Here is an 8732-nt window from a genome sequence, read left to right as displayed (position 1 = left end):
ATAAGCTTAGTGGCAGTATACAAATTTAATGATTAATTTAATGATCAAATTTAACTGATTCAACTTTAATTTAAGCCAATTTAAATTTAATTCAAACTAAGTTAACAATTCAAATTTAACTTCAGTATATTTGCTACATTTTAAGAACCTTTGAAAATATATAAAAAGGCTAATATAACAGATCTGCTTTTCAAGGAAAAAATCCTGGGCTTTTAAGGAGGAAGAGAGAGAAAGACTGAGCTCAGTCTAACTGGTTATTAACTGAATTAAACAATTTTTCCCCCAAAATATTTTCTACCAATTCAACATGTCCCCCATCCCAAGCCTATAAAGACAGACCAAGATTCTCTACATCAGTAGACACAGATACTTCCAAATGTAACATTCGTCAGGTTCCTTCTGTTTCAAATCCTTGAGGGCATCCTGGACATCACACTTCACAGGTCCCCCAGTTGGCTCCCAGGTGGCTTACCCCACCCGCATCTGTCTCCCTCTCCCCCTTGCCCCTCCCTCATCCCTGCTTCTCCTCCTTCACTTCTCAACTAAAGCTGGCTCTCTGAGGAAGAGTCAGGCTTTCCCAAACCACTCCTTTAGCACCTTGGGCATAATTCTTATCTTTTCATTACAAATGTGGCTTATTAAAATCTCTATCTCTTGCTATCTGAGCTCACTGAGATAAAGGTCAGGTTATTTATCTGCACATCTAAAGTATCTACCAGCGAGTGGTTCAGAGCCTGTTCTCAGTTGCTGGCAGGATGTTTATTTCCAAAATATGTAGACACTCTTTTTCTCTTTCCTTTTTGAACAATTCAATTCTAAAGCCATTAAATGAGCTTGAGCAATGTATAGATCTGCATTGGGAAGGTAGGAATTCAGGGAGTTACAAACATGTACGGGGAGAAAAAATAGAACAAAGATATTATACAGATATATAGATAAATATACAAATAGATAAATATGCACAGACACACACACACTCCTTAATTCTGTCTACCCAGAGGGCCTGGGAGTAGCAACACCTCAAAAGCAATGAGCACACCTAGCATTGAGACCTTGGTTTCTAGACACCGTTCTCCACTAAAAGGAACCAAGGATCTTTGGAAAATGGCTGATTCTAGCACTGGGTCAGGAAAGTACAAGTAAGTCGGGACTATCTTGGAGTAGGAAGTAAGGACGTGCTAAAGAATAATGCAGCCCAGTCTCTATTAAAAATACAAAATATGGCCGGGCGCGGTGGCTCAAGCCTGTAATCCCAGCACTTTGGGAGGCCGAGGCGGGTGGATCACGAGGTCAGGAGATCGAGACTATCCTGGCTAACATGGTGAAACCCCGTCTCTACTAAAAATACAAAAAACTAGCCGGGCGTGGTGGCGGGCGCCTGTAGTCTCAGCTACTTGGGAGGCTGAGGCGGGAGAATGGCGTGAACCCGGGAGGCGGAGCTTGCAGTGAGCCGAGATCACGCCACTGCACTCCAGCCTGGGAGACACAGCGAGACTCCGTCTCAAAAAAAAAAAAAAAAATATTAGCTGGGCGTGGTGGTGGGCACCTGTAGTCCCAGCTAATCGGGAGGCTGAGGCAGGAGAATGGCGTGAACCCGGGAGCCGGAGCTTGCAGTGAGCCGAGATCGCGCCATGCACTCTAGCCTGGGCGACAGAGTGAGACTCCATCTCAAAAACAAAACAAAACAAAAAGAATAATGCAGACAGGTCAAAAGTCAGCTTGAATGGGCTGTCACTGGCCCAATCTGAGACACTTCGAGCATCAAAAGGAATGAATGGTTATTAACTAAAATAGAGCGCCATGAGTACATAGGTACATAACTTATAATTCCATAAATAATTGAATAAAATGAAAATTTGATAAGGCATGGGATATTACACAGCTTCAAGGCACTTCCCTCTAAAACATGTGCTAATCACAAAGGGAAAAGAGTAACTTTATAGAGGAGAAGCCTGGCAGAAAAGCAGGCCACACTGAAATCATGCAGCCTGAGAGGCTGCCGTGAGAACACCGCATGGCTTCTGTGGAAGTACTGCTAAATAAACAGAGCCTGGATCTCATCAGGAGGAAACACCAGAAAACCTAGACTGACAAAGGACATTCTACAAACTTGTCAGCAGAAGTGTCAAGATCATGAAAGTCAGCAGAGGCTGAGGAACTCATCCACACGGAAGAAGTCGAAGGAGACAGGACAAGTAAATGCAACGCATCATTCTGAAGAGGAGCCTTTGGCTATAAAGAACATTCTTGCGACAACTGGTGACCGAATGGGGACCGAGGATTAGACGGTATTAAATCATCAATGTTAATTTCCTGATTTTAATAGTAGTACTTGGGCATCCACTCGGTATTTTACTTTTAAATGATTCAAGAGAGGAAAAAAAGTTATTTGCATTGTGCTTGCAACTTTTAAAAATTCTTAGAAGGCTTTCATTAAACAAACAAACAATTTTAAAGGAAGAAGAAGGAAAAAAAAAAAAACTTGACCACGCTGTATTTAAAAATTCTAAGCCGAACCCAAGTTGGAGTGCATTTTACATCTAGGATGATACAGTCTCCACCTTCTAGGAGTTAAAAGAAGAGTTGTGCGCACAAAATTAACATTGACGGGGGTAAAAAAAGGAAGAGAGAGAGAAAAAAAGAGAGATGCATTTTTTACTTTTTTGCAGAGGCAGTTTTAAAAATACCCTCCAGGTCACAGCCCTCCCCCTCCCGGCCGCCTCCCGCCCTGCAGTTGGGGAGGTGAGCGGAGCTCCGCGGGCCGCCGCCTGCGCGGTCTCTTGGTGGGAAGCAGGTCTTTGCGTGTGAGCGTTGCGCCTCTCCCAGCCAGAAGTCGGAATTCTAATGTCCAATGCGTGCTGTGTTCGGTGAGATTCGTATTTTTAAAATAATAAAATAATCTAAGAGAAAAAAACCTTGAACTACCAGGAGTGGGGTTCGAACCCACGCGGACATATGTCCATTGGATCTTAAGTCCAACGCCTTAACCACTCGGCCATCCTGGTACAGGCATGCGACGTTACTTTCGCTCTTCCTACAAGGCGTCCTCTACCTCCTCCTGCCCGCACCCTGCCTCCAGAACGTGGAGAGTTTTCGCCGCCACTCTTTCCGCTCTCCCATCCCGGGCTGGGGCGGCCGCCACGCAGGTACTTCGGTTTCTCGCCGCCGCAGCTCACTGTTGCCCCCGGCCCGCTGCGGCAGTGAAGACAACTGCAGCGGAGCTGCGCGCTCTCGGCGGGGGCGTCGGCGCTCGCGGGCCTTTGGCTGGGGGGAGACTCCGGGCCCTCCAGTTGCGCTTTCAGTTTCGAGGTGCGCGGGCGCCGCAAACACACACCAGCAAACTTCTGGGTTCCTGGGAGCGCGTTCTGGAGGCCCCTGGCTGGTGGTGCAGGCACGCGGCCCACAGGGCGGCGTTTAGTTTGTGTTGTTCTAAACAGAGTTGGCTTCAAGGAATGAGGTGCCCGGACAGCAGCAGAGTTCCTGGACTCCTGCCCCTAGGGGCCGCTTTTCTTCTTCGCATGTGCCACAAGTCACACGGGAGGGAAGCTTTGTAGAAATGTGCGTGTCGCCTGTGCCACGCCACATGCAGGGGAGCGTGGCACAGTCGCCCTTCCTGGTGCCTGCAGGCCCATCCCCACTGCACCGCCTCGGATGCAGTACGGTGGCCTCCTCTTTGCCCCCGCAACCCTACAAGGCAATGAGATATTTTTGTTCCCTTTTCTTGTTTTGCAGTGTTCTCCTTACTTTCTGTGTACATGAGTTTCAGTTCGTCCTGTTATCCCTTTTCCCAGGACTTCCACTGCATTCCCCGCTACCCAGGACCTCATATCGACCACAGAACGAAGAGCCCAGGCTCTATGTTGTGGAGTGGTAGGGGCCTGGTGGCTGAGCTGGGATCCGGCAGCCACATGATTATCCGGTCACGCCCTTGTTCATATGGTGCAGACAGCGACTTCTTCATCAAGAACTTCTATCAGCCTGGAGACTGCACACACCAACCTCACTGTGCGACACCTCACCAATGGCTCTCCTGCTGGGTCACATTGTAAGAATTGTATTGCCTCTTCTTGGAACTCCTGTGATCCCTGGGAACAAGGGCTGTCACGAGCCTGCTGCCCTGGTTCACGGAGTTTCCGCCAACTCCTATAGAACTGTCCCTGCGAGAGGGCCTCAAGATAGTAACCAGGAGAATCACCACTTTCACACTTTGCCACACAGCATTGTAAGCTGTCAGAAGCCTGCGTCTATGTCCTGACCTCAATAGCACCCCTCCTTCTAAGCGCCAGGCCCGGCCCTCCGGAGTACACGACAAGAGCTCAGGCAAGAGCAGTTCCTCAGGCCTTGCCCTGGGGTGCTGAGAGATGAAAGGGAACTTAGACTCTGCCAGGGTCAAGGGGCAGCCACGTGGTGATGACATGGGGTCACCAGAGTGCCAGCTGCCACCCTCCATCTCCGTTGTATGGCGCCAAATTGTCAGAGGCCACAGACTTCATAAAAATGGCTTATTTCAAGGCACTGAAATGATAATAACAACATGGATTGAGAACATGTCACTATGTGACAAGCATTGCTTTAAGCTCTTTAAATATATCATTCTTATTTCAGCTGGGCGTGGTGTTGCGTTCCTGTAGTCCCAGCTACTCGGGAGGCTGAGGCCAGAGGATCGCTTGAGTTCGGAGTTCAAGGCTGTGTGTGTCAAAATTGTGCCTGTGAATAGCCACTGCACTGCAGCCTGGGCAACATGGTGAGATTCCATCTCTAAAATAAATAAATAAAAATTTCTTAACAACCCTGTAAAGTAGGTGTGTGAGGGACGCATTCAAACCACAGTGTTATTTGAATGACATTTTTGTTAACCCCAGACTCAACTTCCAACAAGCCGCTAGTATAAGATAGTTTGGAGTAACACAGCCGCGTCGTAGGGTATCCCTTAGAAATGCACCTTCTGAAGCCTCAAAATTGTATTAAAATTTTCTGGCTGCTGTTTAAGGATGGGCCTGGTACAAGTTAGTTTATCTTTGGTCATCTTTGGAAAAATACAACCTGCCACACAGCAGAACTATAATAGTATCTCCCATTCCAAATGCTTTTCTTCCAGTGTTATTTTGACACCCCTCCCATTAATAGATGGAATGTGGGGGGATGGCGTCTATGTTCTCATTCATTGAATCTGGAAAGGGGCTTGTGTCTATGGAGGAGTGATACTATGTGACTTCTGAGGCTAGGTCATAAAAGTTGCTGTAACTGTACTTCACTTTGTTTTTTTTGTTTTGTTTTGTTTTTTGTTTTGTTTTTGTTTTTTTGAGATCCTTGATCTTGGAACCGAGCCACCATGCTGTGAGGAAGCCCAGGTAGCCACATGTAGTTGTTTCAGGTGACTGCCCTCAAACAACAGGCAGTATTAACTGCTATAAATATGACTGAATGAGCCTTCAGATGATTCCAGACCCTAGCCATCAAGTGACTGCTCCCACACAGCCATTGATTCCTTCCAGTTAATTACCCCATATTATTACGTATGCAGGTAGACAAGTTGTCCCCATAGTATCCTTTTCCAATTCCTGATTCACAACATCTGTGGAAATAATAAAATAGCCATTATTTGCACCACTGTTTGTTCATTTGTTTAAGTGAAGCAATTGATAATGAAAATTCTGAGAATGATAAACTGGGAGTGCAGTGATGAGGCACTAGGAGTACTGGTAGAGACAGGCGATCTGAGGAAAAGCCGGCACAGGGGGAAGCAGAACCCCGAGATGGAGAGAGTCCAAGGTCTGATTCCATCATTGGAGTCATTTACTCCATCCTTCCTAGAAACTGGACTCAAGGCCATACTGCCGTCTTCCAAATCTACATCATACATGGAAGTGTCTGCGTGGAAGAGCAGAAGTTCCATCCCTGGATGCTTGCTGCAAGGGTGGATAGGAAAGAAAGTTCTGGCTTCTGCCTCAGGAAGCAGTCCTGAAAATGGAAGAAATTCTGCAAGCATAGGAAAAGTTGCCGAACTTGCTGGCAACTACAAGGCATCACAAATACCCACTTGAGTGTTGGAACAAAATGTGAAAAGCACTGTGCCATGGCATTTGTTATAACTGACAATATTGGAGAGTAAATGTCAATATTAGGACAGATTTTGTAACATCAAAATGGCTTCACGTTCAAGAAACTGCGTTTAACATACTTCTTACTGAGAAATGTACCACGCTATTTAAACTAGTTTTCAGTGTGTATGTATGCTTATTTAAGCCATGATATTCTTCATACATTCTGCGATGGTTTTAAAAATATGTCCATAAATGCTTTCATACTTCTGTCTTCAACAGGGGAAGACTACCTTTCCTCCCCTTGAGTGCGGGCTGAATTTAGTGACTCATTTCTAATGGATAGAATAAAATGAAAGTGATGGTCTGCAACCTTAGAGATGAAATCATCAAAAGGCACTACTGCTACCACTGTGGTTGCCCTCTCTTGGAGCATTCACTCTGGAGGATGCCAGCTGTGATGTCCCACATGGAGGCTCTGAACGGAAGCCTCTACTAACCACCACGAGGACCTGAGGTCTCACATGAGTGAGCCTGGAGACGAATCTTCCACCTCAGGCAAGCCTTCTGATGACTGTAACAAGAGGCAGCAACTTGACTGCAACCTCAGGAGAGAACCTGAGCCAGAACCACCCAGCTAAGCCCTGATTTCGTGACCCTCAGAAACCAAGTGAGATAATGAATATTTGTTGCTTTAGGCTGCTAAATGTTGTGCTATTTTTTACACAGCTATGAGCACTAATACATTAATATTAATACTCTACTAATACTATAATACACTAATTCTAATGCTAATACTATAGCACTAATACTAGGCAAAGTTAGTTTCTCTAGCACTGATGATGTGCTCACAGGCATATATTTTGTTTCTTTACATCTATTTTATTATTTTCAGAGTTGTTTATATATATTTTATTTATTTATTTATTTATTTAGAGACAGAGTCTCGCTCTGTGGCCCAGGCTGGACTGCAGTGGCACGATCTCAGCTCTCTGCAACCTCTGCCTCCCAGGTTCAAGCGATTCTCCCACCTCAGCCTCCCAAATAGCTGGGACTACAGGCATACATCACCATGCCCAGCTAATTTTTGGATTTTTGGTAGAGACTGGGTTTCACCATGTTGACCAGACTGGCCTCAAACTCCTGACCTCAAGTGATCCAACCGCCTCGGCCTCCCAGAGTGCTGGTATTACAGGCGTGAGCCACCACGCATGGCCTGTTTATATATATTTTAAATTTTTCTTTCTTTTTTTAAAAAGAATTTTAGATTCAGAGGGTACATGTGTAGGTTTGTTACATGGATATATTACATGATACTGCGGTTAGGGCCTCTAATAATCCTGTTGCTCAAGTAGGGAACTTAGTACCTAATAGTTTTTCTACCCTTTTCCCCACTCTCTCACGCTCCATTGTAATACCCCATTGTTTATTGTTCCCATCTTTGCATCCGTGGGTTTCTACACATCTATTTTAAAAGAAAGAGTAATCCTGCTAACCTTGATAACATCCAACTTTCCTTTTTGCATTTGTTGTCAGATTCTTAAAGAGATTGCCTGTACTTTCCAAGCCTACTCATTTGCTTTCTGTTTTTTTTCCAGAATCCTCTGAAATGTAGCTTCTACGCTTATCTTTCTCTCTCTTAATCTTTTCAGAATGAAAACATCTTTACAGAAACAGATTCAAGTTGTAAACGTTGTATGACATCGAAACAATATAGAAATAAAGTAGAATGTGAAACCTCTTATTCACAACCCCTGTAATCCAAGTCATATTAAATTGGGGTCCCTTGTCTTTTGAAGTCGCTAAACCATTTTCTGTCTCTCTTCTGCTTTTTCCCATGCCTGCTCTTCCCTGCCTAACTCTCTTCCAAGGCCCCCATAAATTCTATCTTCCCATCACACACACAGTAGTAAAGTTAAAGGAGTAAGAATAAGCTGCACTTACAAGTGTGAGTGTACAAAACTCAGGAAGCTCCAAATTACACTCTAGAAATATCCTTCTCACTCTGCCTGGCCTTATTATACAGCAGCGCCCCATTAGCTGCAGTTTCGCTTTCCTCAATTTCAGTTACCCACAGTCAACTGCGGTTTGAAAATATTAAATAGAAAATTCCAAAAGCAAACAATTTGTAAGTTTTCCATTGAGTATCATTCTGAGTAGTGTGATGAAATCTCACACATGGAATGTGAATCATTTCTTTTCCAGTATGTCCACTCTGTCTATACTTCTCGCCTGTGAGTCACTTAGTAATCCTCTTGGTGGTCAGATCACAGTATCATAGTGTATATCAGATTCAGTACTATCTGCAGTTTTAGGCATTTGCTGGGGGTCTTGGAATGTATCCTCAAGAATAAGGGGTCCCTGCTGTAATAGAAATTATGGTTTGTGTTATCATTAGAAATATATTCTTTTTGGTGACAGAATTTTCTCTTTATTTACTTGTAGAATTCAAATTTTTGTCTCAAACTTTTATGAAATAAAATCTTGCATGGTATACACATATCCTGCATGGTAAGCAGGATATAAATTTGCCTTTTCTCCCTAATAGAGGGTTTTCATTATGATAACAATAATTTTTCTGAACTATAGATAAAAGGCAGTAGTGCACAGTAATGTAAATGTATTGTTTAAACTGTCAAGTCAGTAGAGCTAGTTCAAATCATAATTCTTTCCTAGCTGTATAGACAACTT

General features: G+C 44.3%; 1 long non-coding RNA gene and 1 other non-coding gene across 2 annotated transcripts; one reads left to right on the top strand and one right to left on the bottom strand.

Moving 5' to 3' along the window:
• Positions 1-2922: 2922 nt before the first annotated feature.
• TRNAL-UAA (transfer RNA leucine (anticodon UAA)) lies at positions 2923-3005 on the bottom strand. The gene has a single exon. It is a non-coding gene; the product is annotated as a tRNA-Leu (tRNA).
• A 56-nt stretch (positions 3006-3061) lies between these two features.
• Positions 3062-8449, top strand: LOC139363321 (uncharacterized). The gene is made up of 3 exons (XR_011623425.1): positions 3062-3146; positions 3792-6711; positions 7694-8449. It is a non-coding gene; the product is annotated as an uncharacterized lncRNA (long non-coding RNA).
• The last annotated feature ends 283 nt before the right edge of the window (positions 8450-8732 follow it).

Source organism: Macaca nemestrina, chromosome 5, assembly GCF_043159975.1.
Source record: "Macaca nemestrina isolate mMacNem1 chromosome 5, mMacNem.hap1, whole genome shotgun sequence".
In the NCBI taxonomy this organism is placed as follows: Eukaryota; Metazoa; Chordata; class Mammalia; order Primates; family Cercopithecidae; genus Macaca; species Macaca nemestrina.
The sequence above is the reverse complement of the archived record's forward strand: the minus strand, read 5'-3'. Positions and strand labels throughout refer to the sequence as shown.